The 15,486-nt window shown below is 39.5% G+C and overlaps 1 long non-coding RNA gene across 3 annotated transcripts in view; it reads left to right on the forward strand.

Moving 5' to 3' along the window:
• The window catches only part of LOC128832803 (uncharacterized), a 28,725-nt gene extending 14,773 nt beyond the window's left edge, over nucleotides 1-13,952 (forward strand). For 2 of the 3 annotated variants that reach the window (XR_008444059.1, XR_008444060.1), the window contains 4 exons: nucleotides 11,582-11,729; nucleotides 12,925-13,150; nucleotides 13,331-13,377; nucleotides 13,665-13,952. This is a non-coding gene — a long non-coding RNA (uncharacterized LOC128832803). Of the gene's footprint in view, nucleotides 1-4,107; nucleotides 11,730-12,924; nucleotides 13,151-13,330; nucleotides 13,378-13,664 lie in introns of those variants that run through there. The other variant, XR_008444058.1, reaches the window with a different exon arrangement.
• Nucleotides 13,953-15,486: the final 1,534 nt, after the last annotated feature.

Here is a 15,486-nt window from a genome sequence, read left to right on the forward strand (position 1 = left end):
GAAAATTTGACTTTTCATTGAAAAAACGAACACCTGAAACCCAAAAAAGTTTGGCCCAAACCAGAAATATTTCAAGTTTGGAAACATGCTTCACGGGAGTTGTAATTTCACTGTCTCGTGCACCATTCTTCTCTATGGGCTTGAATTCCTCAGCCAGACTACATTTCCCATGATGCAGCACAGCAGCTTAGCAAGCGGGAGTGGTCCATCATACGACATATACAGTAGTCTGTCCAGTGATCTTCAGTGCTTAGAGGAGAATGGAGGCATGAGGCATCATGGCAGCATTTCGTAACTGAAATTTTCAGTTCGGCCCCAAGATTTTGGCTGAAAATTTTGGGGTTTTGAGTTTTTGCTGAAAAGCTGAAATTTTGCACAGGGAAAACAAAACAAGAACCAAACAAAAAAACATAGTCCATCCAGCTGTACGTGTTAAGTACGTCCTTTTTTCCAGAACTTGGAGGCAGGTGGAGAGCTGATAAGTTTCAGCTGGCTGTGAAGAAATAAGAAGCTCAGCTAATAAATCATCAGAATAATTTTTTTAAAACCCATACATTAAATAAAAAGTTTTTTTGTTAAGAAAACCAAAATAAAAAAAAATGTTTTCAAGCTTTTGCATCTGGCTCTCAATTAAGTGACCCAAGGCCTACTAACTTCAGACCTCCTGCAATTTGTCCACACGTCTCTCTGATTCACAATTTGTTTTTCTTCCCTCATTATAATCGGCATTTGCTGGACTTTAATGAGCTGCAGGTGCCTTATGATGGTCTTGGGAAAATATTCTGTTAATAATTCTGGCCAAAAGTTTCAGGTCTCATGAAAGTTAATTGGTCCCACTGGGTACTCAGCACCTTTGAAAAAAATCAGGCCACTTTTAAGGTGCCTAAATATAGATTTAGGAGCTTTAACTTTAGACACCCCAATTTGAAAATGTTGGCCTCAGTTTATATAATCGCATTTTTCATTTGTTCTCTTCTCACAAAGTTAACACCTGAGGGCATCTCTCTCACACTGTTTATTTGTACAGTGGCTATCACAACGGGGCCCTGACGGTTGGGGCTTCTAGAGGCTACCATATTAATAAAGCATCTGTTGTTCAGGAGAGGGTCATGTCTTATCTTCCAGATCTCTAAAGTGCCTTGTTCACTTTGAGGCACTATATTAATAACAAATCATAATAATCTGAATCTTCCTCAAGCAAAAAAAAAAAAAAAAGTAGTGATAGAAGCCATAAATCAGAAATTTGGACGAGCATGGAATTCACTACTGCTACCCCACAGATCAATGAGACAATAATCAAAAACAGCTACTCCAAAATGAAGAGTTCTTATCTGTCTTGACAACCATATGTATCGCCTCCCAGAGAAAAGGCGGCAAAAATCAAACAGAAAAACACTGCATATTCAATTACATTAAATGTATTAATGTCAAAACCATTGGCAGCACTCCTAAAAAAGGCTCTCCCAGTCCTTGGGAGAGGATTAATATACTCTTTCTAGTTTCAAGGCTTTTCAAATATTTCATTTTTGCCACTTCCAATAGTAATCAACATTGTGAAGCAGTTTGAAGATAATTTTATCCAGTTTTTATTTTCTCTTCTTTTCCCATTTTAGAGACTCTGTGGGGATATTTTTTTCTCATTTCTGACCATTCTGGTAGAGACTTTCAATACCTATGAAATATGGGCTTCTTTAAACTGTTGTTAATGTAGTCAACCCAATGTGTAGCTGTAAAGAGAGGCCTAGTTTAACTCCAGCATTCAACAAATTTCAGGGGGAGTTGGGTGCTTAACTCCCTTAAATGCCTTTGAAAAGCCTCAATTGAATAACTTAAAAAATATACCCTAAAAAATGTCAGTTTTTAAGCACTGAGATACTGTAGTAGGGAATGCTACAGCAAAACCTTAGTTAGGTACATAGTTTTTAAAAACTAAGTGCTGGAAAAGTGAAAACTTGTCTTTCTTTTAAATGGGTTTGCAGTCATTAGAAAAATCTGTTGAAGCTGATTTATGATGTGCAGTTTAATAACAGACCCCATCATACTGAAGAGCTGAAATTACTTAATTATACGTAAACCATGTAGCACTTTTAGTCTTCAAAGTTCTTTACAAATATTAGCTACTTAATCTTCAGTACTCTTAAGAGATCGATAAATATTTTTATCCTAATTCTGAAGGTGGGGAAATTGAGGCAAGAGTGGTTAATGCCTCCCCCCGGCTCACTCCTGAATTTATTTCCAGCTGAGTTCCATCTTTCTGCTCATTGGAAGTGGAATGGGTTGTACAACCATCTTTATCCAGTAAGGGACACAACATGCAGGAAATGTCTAGAAAGGAGACATTATGTAGCTGTCTGTTGGTCTAAATGTATGGTAGCAGATGTCTTTCAAGAAGAAAACCCAAAGGATTCTGGGATTGCATGTCTTGGAGCCATAGAAGATGACCAAAAAGAACCACCATGGATCACCAAGATCATTTTGCAAAAGTATAAAATAGACTTCAAAATAGACACAGTAACAGTGATTTCAGAGCCAAAAGAGGTATGAAAGACCCAGGACAGTCTCCATTAAATGTGAAAGGAAAACTTGGAGAGAAGACAACGTCCCAGGAATTTTTTGTTGTAGATGGTCTATGCACTGTCCTACCTAGTTGTCCAGCAATCACTGCCCTAGTCCTGCTTATAAGGCGAGAACCAGTTGCCATGGAACTAGACCCTGAGATCAGGAAGAGGTTCCGAAATTATTTCTATTTCCCTGTACTCTTTGCATTGTGTATTGACATCTAAGATGTTGACCAGATTCCACCACTCATTTCCCTCTTATTGCTCCAATGACCTTCTGTAACTTTCCATTTTCCCCCAACGTCTAACTCTCTTTTAAAGTCTTCTTTTTTTATACTTACTTGTGTGCTTTTGTCATCTGCCCCCTTTGAACTTAGTTTAAAACCCTATTCACAAGTTGGCAAGTCAATGCATGAAGATGGTCTTCACCTTCTTGGTCATTTGGACCCCATCTCTTCCCAACAGACCTTTTCGGAACAGCATCCCATGATCAAGGAAGTCAGTGTCCTCTCATCAACATCATCTTTGCAGCCATGCATTTATCTCCAGGATGTGTGTCCCTGCCTGGGCCCTTACCTTCACCTAGGAGGATGGACAAAAATACTAACTGTGCCCCTAACTTCCTAGAACCCTGTAGTCACTGCTGATCTGGTCAGGGTCAGACCTGTGCCCATGTGAATGATCAGCATGGGATAGTAATCAGAGGGCTAGATGAGCCTTTCTATAATATCTTGGACGCAGACTCCATGCAGGCAGCATGCTTCCTGGGACAGCACACCTCCTTCACCTCTCTGCATTAGTTTTTCCCATCTGTGAAATGGATCTAATAATACTTATGCAACCTCCCAAATGCATTGTGTATGTTAACTATTGAATGTCTTTACAGTGTTTAAACAAGAAAAGTGTTTAAGGTATTGACATTAATGGCAGACTTGGGAAACGTATTGGTTGTAAGTCCCAATGGGTGAGGCTTGGTATTTTGTTACACACCTCCCTATAATAGTGTTTCTCCGCTAAGGCTACCTTATGGTTATAACCGGAGAACCTTGCTGGCAGTAGAATCAGCAAGTATACAAGTAATTGCAAAGTGTAAACCCAGCTGCTGGAGTTCTGCCAATGAGATAGTATTGGACTGTGTTCCCGGGTTCATACCTGGATTGACTTACCACCAAGAAGTATCCACCCTTTTAAACTCTACTGGGAGCAGTCATTGCTTTTGATGCTGTTTCTGCACAAAACTTCCTTCAAAAGCAATACGTTTGGAAATGATGCTGCAATGTCTTCTGTGCCACTTGCTTGGTGCTAGGTCAGTCCTGTAAGTAACACCTTCCAGGGGCAATATTATTTGAAATGATTTCACTGTGGAATATGCCAGAATAAGCATACGTTGTTCTTGGCTATGGCTGTTGGGGGGCAGCAGAGAGTTCAACATTCTTGCATGATTTGTGTATCCCCAGCTACAGTTTCTATGGCATCAGCATAAGGCCTGAATCTCATCTACCCTAAGGCCAAGTGACAGCACTCTGGTGGTATAAAATGGGTCAAAGTGAGAGCAAATGATTAGAACTTGTTGGAACATTTTTGACAAAATTATTTTGGTTGAAATATGCTATTTCATCATAGCTGAAAGATTTTGTGGATACCTATCTATTTTGACAACGTTTTTGATAGGAAGGCTCTGAAGTCCACAACTCTTTGGTCATTTTTGAGCAGTGATAGAGAGATGAATTGAAAACCTGACTTATTCAATTTGGAAATGAACATTTCAACACAATTCAATTTAGTGAAAATGTTGGACAGGTTTTGGTGTTTTGTTTTTTTTCCCCTAATGTGGAATGAAAACAAATTCGGGAACCTCAAAAGTTGACATGAAATGGAACTATTGTCCTATGGACAGAGCAACAAATTATACCACTACCTATTTAAGGCCCCTTGACATGACTAGAGTGGTGTAAATGAGAATCAAACCCTAAATGTACAGCACCCAGCACAATGGGGCCCGATCCTAACTGAGGCCTTTACATGCTACCATAATATAAATATTTGCTACTCTTTACAGCTATACCTAGTGCTTTGTGTACCAAGTAGTGTGTAAGGGAGTCTAGCTGAGGTGCTAGTATAGAGCACGCTGGGAATCAAAGCAAAATGAAGAGAACTGCAATGAATAGTGCCTGCCTCATTCTTTGCATGATGATTTGACGTATCAGCAGTTGCTGCACACTGTAACCCAAAGGCGAACAGCAGATACTAGGTGCTGTATTTTTTTCCATCTCTTAACTTTTGCGTGTAGGAATTTATTGCTTGTGTATTTAGTCTCCTTTTTAGGAGGAAAAAAGATACCAAAGGCATCTTCCTATAAGTGCAATATTGACCACCCCTCTGAAGAGGGGAGAGACCAAAAAGGAACCAGGGTCAGCCAATTATGGGAGAAAAATGTTAAACATGGGGCAAAATAATGAGGGATTGAATAAGGATTTTAGTCATGTGGCTGGAGAGGAAAGGTTGGCTCTTAGAGATGTTGTGTAGGAAAAAGCAGGAAGATTTAGACACAGACTGAAAGTGCAGCACCAAAGAGAGTGCTGAGTAATTGTTGATGCCCTATAACAGGCCCGAGGGAACAGGTGTCCCCACACTGCTCTGCACATGTGACTCAACATCTAAGAGGTTTCTACTGAGCCTGAAGATTAGGTCCAATTGTGGTAGTTTTTGAGATGTGGATAGCTGTTCACTGGGAAGCACTCTGAGACCAACACAATTCATTTTACACATCCAAGGGACAACGGAGGGTCACTTTTAGTCACTACTAACTACTAAGTTAGATTTGAACTGTGTTCTAGAGATGAAAAGCTCTATCCCTCTTTACAAATGAGCTGAGCCATCCAGTCTCCCTTTTATTTGGATTTTTCATTTGCTTAGAATTGAAGCATATGCTCTTGTCTGAATGCCAGTCCATCTCTAATGCTAAAATGTTCGTTAGCTTTAACTAACTTATAGCCTTATTTTCAGTGAGATGGATGTGACAACCTAAGCATATGCAATGCTTTTATGCAAAAGGATGCCAATGGATTATCTGGATGTATTTTTATGCGAGAGCCACAGGGACAGAGTTACTAGATTTGAAGAAGTGAGGAATGCTTAGTAGTTTTAAGATGCTCCACCACTCTGCTTCATCTAGTGAAATCCACCACCTCCTGAGCTGCTTCTCACCACTTTCAAAGCGTTATATAACTCTGTCCCTCCCTGGTCATCATCCCTTGTCAATGTTCACAGCGTTTCTCCTGCCAATGTTCCCAGACTTGCCATCCCATGTGTCAGTTTCCTGTATGGTTACCTCTATCCATGGTATGATCTCCCTCACCTCATTTGCAAGGCCCCTACCCTGTCTACATTTGACTTCATCTTAAAGATCCACTTCTGCCATGCTGCTTAACAGTGAATTGAGTTGACTTGCATGTAGATATATAGCCTGCAGATGTACCCTTTCCTCTGGCCCTCTAACTCCTTGTCTTTTCCTTAGACTATGAGCTCCTAGGATCAGGGACTGTCCCTTCTTGTACGTCTGAAAGGTACTTAGCATGTCATGGGCACGAACATCAGCAATTATAACAACATTATAAAATTAACATAAGGGATGGTAAAATAAATAACAATAAAAATACAACATGAATAAAGTTGTAAGAAATGGTATAAAAGAAACCTTAGTTAAGCACCTGCTTAACTAGATACCCAGACCACCTTTCTAAGGGTTCTTTTAATTTCAATTGCTCCATTAAAGAAAAGGACTCAAGAGTTTAATTTAGTTTTATAGAGTGCTATGAGATATTCTTAACAACAGTAACTAATAGTATAGGATATAAGACAACAAATCGTATTTGGCTAACAAACCAGAAAGTTGGGCAATGTAACCACTCAGGTTTGTCAGAATCAAATTACAGAACCACAATAGAAAATAACATGTACATAATCACTATCTTGGGAAGATAACTTTGTTTAGATTTTTGACAAAGAATCTCTCAAAACAGGGCCTCGCTTTTGTCAGTTTATCAGTTTTGGTGTTGCTAAGTCTACAGAGGAAAAAAACAAAGCTAAAGCAAAAGACAATTTGGTCAATTACTTACATGCCAATTCACCAAGGCCTCCTTCCCAATGGATCTATATAGTCTACCCTTTTAAACTACTTCCCCACAAATTATATTTGCCCCAGGACCTGACTATCACTCCTAACTATCTAACAAACTCCTACATTTATGACAGACTGTGTAGATGTTCAGGAGGCATGTAGAGTTGGTCTGTTTTATGTCTACATGCACAGAAAACTTGAAAGGCAGTATGAAAGCATTAACTATGGTAGACATATGTACAATATTCTGCAATCTTAGTTAACAACAGTAACTTGCTTAGTTTCAAAACTACTACAATCTTGATTGGAACCTGTTACAAAACAAGGGGACACTCTGTAACTCTGTGACGATGTTTAAAGTGCATACACAACCATATACATTTCCTTACTAAGTGGGTACCCAGTTTCGGGGAGTGGTCAACTGACTGACTTAGGTAGTCACTCAAGACAAAGTCTCTGTGTTACTCATCATCAGATCTTTGCTCAGCCATTAGCTTTAAGCTCCAGTTACTGTTCACAGCAGGAACTGACACAGAAAAACAGGTGAACGACTGACACGACTATAGTATTTTCCAAGTGTGCTAGCAGGCAATCTGAATTGCTGGAAAATAGAAAGACGCAATTAGAGGTATCTGAGATAGGTACTTGTTGTCACCTGGAAAACTCCCAGGTAGCTGACCCAGGACGTCCGTCTTCTCCCTTCCAGGTGTCTTCAGCTTTCAGGAAGCAGTGTGCTGAAGGAGAAAGGGCCTTTTATCCCATTTCTGCTGGGTGATCCAACTTGTTTCCTCTTTTTGGAGATGCTGGTGTGGACAGTCAGAAGGTGATCCATTCTTCTTCCAAAGATTTAAAATGTCCAATCAAAATGAGAGTTGTTCTTGCTCACCATCCATTCAGGCAATGAGACATCACCTTTGAGTTCTTGCAACTGGGACTAGAATTTTCTAGTTTCTTTGTGCAACGCATCTTGTCACACCAGCTTGTGTAAGACATGTTAAGCTACAGCCATCTGGGGGCATACATTGAATACTGATTGATTTGTTCTGGTCAGTGACTGACTTCTGCAAGTCACTTTCTGTAGCCTCCTCTCTGGTGCATTCCTTGGTCAATTTTTCAGTTATGCGTGCTCAAGTTGCAGTTTCTCCATCAACGCTCTGCTAGTTACTGAAATGTCCAGTTTAAATAATTTACATAAAATCTTTCCATATTATTTGATGCTCTTTAAACTTGTTTTAACAGTTCATTATAAAATGCAAAGTCACTTCAAAGACTGTTGTTTTCCAGCCGGCTGGAACAGCTGTATACATCTTCCATACTTGTTCTCCTTGTTTTAACAACAAGGGTGGGATCTTGGTACATATGGCTGAACTGAGTCTGTTCATTGTTAATCAAACAGTTATATTTTTGATTATTCTACTCTGTGATCAAGTGTCCTTATAAACACCCTATTTAGTTTCAGTTCCTTTTTATTTACTGCCTCTTTCAGCACGGGTGTATTTCATTAACTTGATAACATAAGAATGTTTGAATGAAAGTATTAGCCTTAGTTCTTCACTTTATTACTTAAACTACAAAAAATCTATATAAATACAACCACTTCTTCCCTAACAGGATTGCCTATGAGGTCGTAAATCCTGCCATTAAAGTTTACAGCATTTTGCCCAAAGCTGTATCACTTATAGTTGACTTCTCTTTTATACAGATAAACTTCATTTAATCACAATATTAGATTCTATCAAGTTCCCTATTTTTCATTACTTTATCTGGCACGTCATATAATACCTTGACATTTGATATAAACAAAATTTCATTCATTCATTCACAGACAGGAAAAAAAATGGGAAATCTCTCTAGCTGCCTGAGCAGTACACTCTTGCAAAAGACTGCAGCAACTCAGACAGTCTGAAGAAATCTTGCCATTAGACTGGGATCTTTTTTTCTCTCATTCCTCTGGCCTACATTTTCTAAACAGCCTTGATGCTTGGGCAATTCTTAAGTAGTAATAACTCATAACTGTGGGTCCTTAGTTATGACAGACAGACAGAAATAATTAATTTAAAAGAGCTCTAAAAGGATAAGAGACAGTATAGCTGATGAGTTCTAATAAGCATATCTATTGTTGCAAAATGTGTTAAAAATCTATGCATCCCACTAGGTCTTTCTCACATAGTGCATTTGTTAATCTAATGCAAGCCATGAATCATTCAATTACTCTTAGCTTTGTCAACCATATTTTCAGAATTTGGAATTTGTTTTTGCAACCATAGTAATGAAGTACATTTACTGGATGACCAACATATTGCATAAACTTCCTGAAGACATAAAGGTCCTGTTTTTAATACCACTTGCAAAAGGTTATACTACGAGGGCCTGATTTACCACTGTCTTGCTGCACTGTTATGCTGGTGCAACTCCACAGCTCTGGGTGGAGTTACACTGGCATAAAAACTGGAGTAAGGGCTTGTCTACATGTGAAAGTCAATCCAGAACAAAGTAAGGCTACATCTACACTACAGGGGGGAGTCGATTTAAGATACGCAAATTCAGCTACGTGAATAGCGTAGCTGAATTCGACGTATCGCAGCCGACTTACCCTGCTGTGAGGACGGTGGCAAAATCGACCTCTGCGGCTTCCCATCGACGGCGCTTATTCCCACCTCCGCTGGTGGAGTAAGAGCGTCGATTCGGAGATCGATTGTCGCGTCCCAACGGGACGCAATAAATCGATCCCCGAGAGGTCGATTTCTACCCGCCGATTCAGGCGGGTAGTGTAGACCCAGCCTAAGGTGTGAATTTAAAGTGGATTAACTATTCCTCATTGACTCCATGTATTAACTCCATGTATGGACTCTCTTGTTCTGAATTAGCTTAATCCAATTCCAAGGTGATAGTGAATCAGGCTCTAAAGATCGAATTCTTCAAACACTTTGCACTGGATGCACTGCTTGAGTAATATGATTAGTTTCATTGAACCAAATGGAACATTGATGCCAATGGGACTACTCACTCACTAGTATGCATCATGGCTCCAAGTTAACAGAAGTCTTAAACATGTCCTTAACTTTAAGCATGTGCTTAAGTCCCTGTGACTTAAGCATTCTTTTAAGAGCTTTGCTGGATATGGATGGACTTAAGCACATGCTTAAGGACTTTGCTGACTCTGGCCCTGTGCCCAGTAATAAGTGTTGCAGGACTAGACTATACAAGCCTGATTCACCATTGCCATATACCTTGTAAAGTTATTTTCACTAGTTTGAAGTGAGTGCACGGTGGGTTCTGATTTGGGACTCCTCACAAAGTAAAGTACTACTCAGTCTAAGTAAAAGTGGCAGAAGCTGCTCCTGTGGTATTTACCAGGAGATGTGCAGATATTTAATTTTATTAAACACGTTTTGTAGGGGGAAAATGATGGTTCTTTTAGCCTAAATAGGTTTTGTGTGTGGGTATGAAAACACACACACACACACATATAGAGTCTGTTTCTAGTGACTGTTTTTCAATGAAATATCTGTTTTCACTTTCTCTCTTTTCTGTAATGAAAGTAGCCTATACGGCAAACAGAACAAAGCCAGTAAGATGTACTTTGGGAAAGTGATTATACTTTTTAATGGTCAAATAGCCAAGCTATATATCAAGTTACAAGTAAAAGGGGCCTTGATCCTGCTTCAGTAAATCAGAAATTATTTTTGGTCAGTTGAGTAGCTGTAATCTATTCTCTACTAACATTAAGTAGACATCCTGGTGAGGGACTGAACAAGGGGAAAGGGCTCAGGTGAAAATCAGAGGCATATCTTTTACTTGTCAGGAGAATCCTCCCACCTCCAACCAACCAATACTTAAACAAAATAAATCAGGACACAAGCCAAGCTCCTTACAAGCAAATAATGAGATTCACATGTCGTTTTTAGCTGTGCTTGGTCCTGAGACCAAAACAAATGGTTAGACGCAAAGTATAGTTCTCTCTAGTCTCACACAAATATATCTTTGACTGTGATGTCTAGGCTGTAAAACCCTGATCCATTTTTTACCTGGCTTCTTTCACTTGCTTTTACTCCTTTCTCCTTAATTTGGCAGTTTGATGCTTTAAGCTAATAATGGTCACCTGTGCAACTCTTTCTCATTGTACTCTGGCTGACTTATAATAATAATTACATACACAGAATTAAATTAATACACATTAAAAGAAAGTTATCTAGGTCACAATGTCAAGCACTTGAAAATTAGAAAATGCTATTGACAATTGCCCATGCAACCTTAATTGTGCCTTGTGCATCCATCCTGTGCACTGAATGAGACAGGGGCCCTGTGGGGAAAAATAGTATATGATTGTGTAATTAAAGGCTATTGCATAATGCATATGTAAAATGGGGCAAAAATAACATTGCCTGGGCAACCATAAATATAACTGTGATGTTGCACCCCATAAAACATTATGGGAATATGCTTATGAATGTATATATGACATAACTGGAATATGTTTTATGCTACATATGCCATGTAACATATCTCTGTAAAGGTTATGATCTACTGAATATATTCATCCTATTTGTATGCATGTATCATTTTTGTATTCAAAGTTATGAATATTGGCTATGTACTTGTTTAATTTTAAGTAGCCTCAGTAAAGCAGTTGGGCAGCTTCCTGAGAAAAGACTATTCTCAGTAAGTGCCCAATCAAGAAACACTTAAGCCAACGATTAACTTGGAGACGCCAGTCCACATCTGAGCTGTCCCAGGAGTGTGGCCTGGCTTGTAAGGAGCTCAGTCATGCCTGGACATGTGACTTGCCCATGTGACTCCAAAACTCCATCTTGGAGCTAAATTCTGGATAGGAGAGAGGAGGGGGTGTACACCCACAAGAGAAAGTCTAAGCCCCTGGGAGACCTTTCCATTTTGTCTTCAGCTGGCTCAAGAGAGAGCCTCTCCACCCCAAAAGGATACCTGAAAGATACTGGAACAAAGGACAGTAACCAGAGGGGTGTGAGTGATTGCTGGACCCAGACTAGAAGGAGGCTAGTCTGTAAAAGAAACTTACTGGAACATCTCTGAGGGTGAGATTTCATCTGTAATCACTTTCTTACTGTATTAGGTTTAGACTTGCATGTTTTATTTTATTTTATTTTATTTTCCTTGGTAATTCACTTTGTTCTGTCTGTTATTACTTGGAACCACTTAAATCCTACTTTTTGTATTTAATAAAATCATTTTTTACTTATTAAATAACCCAGAGTATGTATTAATACCTGGTGGGAGGGGGCAAACAACTGTGCATATCTCTCTATCAGTGTTACAGAGGGCGAACAATTTGAGTTTACCCTGTATAAGCTTTATACGGGGGAAACGGATTTATTTGGGGTTTGGACCCCATTGGGAGTTGGGCATCTGAGTGTTGGAGACAGGAACACTTCTTAAGCTGTTTTCAGTTAAGCCTGCAGCTACTGGGGGGACTTGGTTCAGACCTGGGTCTGGGTTTGTAACGGGCTAGCGTGTCTGGCTCAAACCAGGCAGGGCACTGAAGTCCCAAGCTGCCACGGAAAACAGGCTCAGAGGTAGTCTCGGCACATCAGTTGGCAGTTCCCAAGGGGTTTTCTGTGATCCAACCCGTCACAATGACATCTCCTAATTTTTCAGTAGAGTTGGTGGGAAATTCTGATATATTGAAAGTTTGTTTTAGTTCAAATTTGAAATCTCCCACAGAATGGAAATTCTGAAAAATTTTAATTAGAAAACATTTACCTGTTTTACTTCTGACATTATCAAAATGAAATATTTTGACATTATAGAACATTATAATATAAAATATTAAATCAACTATCAAGAGATAATACTTTATTAAAATAACATTAAGAGAATATAAAAATGAAACAAAATGGCTCAAAATGTTAAGGCCAAAATGAAATATTTCTACCTTATCAAAATGAGCCTCTTTTACATCATCAAAATGAAATGAGAAAGTTGAAATTATTTTTTTTAACATTTTTCCAGAGAAAAATGTGTCAAACTCAATACATTGCTGCACACAATTTCAATTTTAATGAAACTATATTTTCTGAGGGAAAACTATCCATTGAAAATTTTTCAACCATCTCTACTTTTGAGTCTGTTTGACTTTGCAGCCTAAATAATGTTCTTTTAATGCAGTTTGTTTTGCATGTAGTTTTAGTTTTTTTTTTTTTAAGAACGTAAAAAGATAAAAGCAAGTTCTATTATGTACAAATATAATATTCCCCTCTCATTCATCTTCAGGAGGGTCTGAATCTGGAACCCGCACCACAGACTGGTTCCTCCAGAAGTGCAGGACTAACTACATTAGCTAACAGCAAGAGAAGGTTGTTATCCCACAGCAGGAGAATTTGAGCCACTGGCACTGTGTGCTGGGTTTAGGGAGTAATTAGGAGGAGTCTGGCCTGGCTTTCTCCCTCTCTCTTCCCTGGGATATGGAGGATTCCTGCCCTGTGTGGTGCCCCCAAAGGTAAGGGAACAGCTTGCTGGTCCAGTCTGGCTTGGCTAGGCTCTCCTTCCATCCTTGTGACCCCTCTGATACAAGTGATCTGGCAGTTCCCGGGCATTCCAGTACAGTATATGTTGCTGCTTTGATGGCAGGGTGGGCCTGGACTTACATTAGAATGCTCATATTCATTTATTATTTTAGATGCTGGCAAAATTTTCCTGAGAAAAGCAAGCCACAGCAGGGAAATGGTGAGTTTTAACAATTTACAGCTCAGAATGTCAGAGGGGGAAAAAATTACTTTGCTAGCCTGAGGGCTTTCTAATTGCTGGATTGCAAAGGTCTGCTGTAAACAGGTGTTAGAGCTTCTTATAAAAAATATCACACTAATTAAATCTTTTATAATGGAAAGTATAAGGCAACTTAAATGTAGGGACTGCTACCAGTTCCCCCTGTACTAATAATTACTTATAATATATGATTTATCTTTATCTCTCAAAGTGCTTTACAAAGGTAGGTTAATATTTCCATTTTACAGATGGAGAAATGGAGGCAGAAAGAGGTATCCAGTGTCACAAAGCAAATCAATGGAAGAGCTGTGAATAAGACCCAAGGCTCCTGACTCCCAGAACAGTGTCCTATCCACTTGATCACACTGAGAGCTAGCAGAGCCAAGTCCATATATTGCTAGTAAAGAGTAATTGTTTGCTAACGTGTTTTCATAACCTCACTGTTTGAATTGTGACTGCCAGTGATATCTTTTCTGGTTTTTAGTCTTTGTGATTGGAGGATGGAGCTGTGGGGTGATCTCCTTTTCCTTCCTCCCCCCCCCCCCCCCAAAAAAAAAAAAAAAAGGGTCTACAACTGTCTCTTCATGATGGACAGATTTCACTTTGGGAGGGCACAGGGCTTAGATTCAGACTTCTGGTATTTTAAAAATTGGTTTTTGTTTAATTACTTATTTAAGGATGATATAAGGCTTCTGAATTTTATAATAACTAACTCACCATTTGTTTGATCTAAGCCATCATCTCGCTTTTGTTGAGGAGATGGGGGTATTTCATAAAAGAAAAATCAATAATTTGTTTTATTACTTAAAAGAAAATATAGAGAGAACCTCACCAGTATTTTGCCCGAGCATAGACAAGTAGTAGGGACGACAGTCTCTAAAACATGTAATATTTATCAGGCTAAGGGTCAGACTCACCCCCACACTCAGCAAACAAAAAATTGTGTAACATAAATACACATCATGTACCAAATGACACAGAGGCAAACAAACCAGCACAAAAAATTAGCAGAAAAGACTTGGGCTATCTCAGTGACTCATATGTTGGAATTATTTCTAGGGGTCCCTAGAATGAAAAGCCTTACTCATGGTGCTTATTATCAGAGAAAAGAGTCTGACAACGCTAGAAACAGGCCCATTTTTATCATGTCACACAATTCCCCTGTGTCACTTTTCTATGGTAGTGATGGTGTCCATTTACATGCACAGACAACATGGGAGTCAGCTTAACCACATACTTGTGAAATCAGACATCTGCCTGTAGAGTGCAAAAAACAGTTTAATTAGCTCAGCCAGTAGAGGGAACTGCTAATCAGTAGTAGGTGCTTGAGCAAATCTGATATATACTCTGTCCAGTACAGTATATATCCAGTAAGTTATGGTTTGATACACGAATGTAAGGTACTATGTGTCAGACCTTAAATCATTCAACTTGCCTTCCATGAACTCCCTCCACAATGCCCATACAGATCTTCATCTCCTTTCAGTTTGACTAGTACAACTCCCTTCTCTAGGGCCCCTTGCCACATGCAATGGTATTACTGTATCTCTCTGCCTCACTGAGCACTCAGTTCATTTCAAATCTCAGCTAAAATATACCATATTGTTTTCCCTCTGTGCCTTTTATTTCCTTCTCCCTCTGCTACTATTCACATCTGCAACATGTTTTGGAAAATAGTTTGTATACAAAAAAGGGTCAAATCTTGCAGTTCTTATTTGGGCAAAACTCACAGTAAAGTCATACTGACTTAAGATTGGGCTGTAAAGTGATGACGCTTCCCAGAGGCACCCAGGGCTGTGATGAGGCACCTCAATACCACCTGCCCTTAAGCGTGAGGAGACCTTGTCTGTGCCTGCTGGAGTCAGCTATCCAGCTCCACTGGCAATGATCAACACAAGCACTCCCTGTGATGCTGGCAGACCAGGTGCCAGCTCATGTCAAGGCCCCTAGGCCTCACTGAACACTGATAAATTGTAGGAGGTCGGGATTGTTCCTCCCTGTCCATCTGCAGAGGCCATGCCCCCTCTCTACAGTGCCTGTGTAGGGGTCAAGTTCAGGGGAAATTAGCAT

This window comes from Malaclemys terrapin, chromosome 2 (assembly GCF_027887155.1).
Source record: "Malaclemys terrapin pileata isolate rMalTer1 chromosome 2, rMalTer1.hap1, whole genome shotgun sequence".
Classification (NCBI taxonomy): Eukaryota; Metazoa; Chordata; order Testudines; family Emydidae; genus Malaclemys; species Malaclemys terrapin.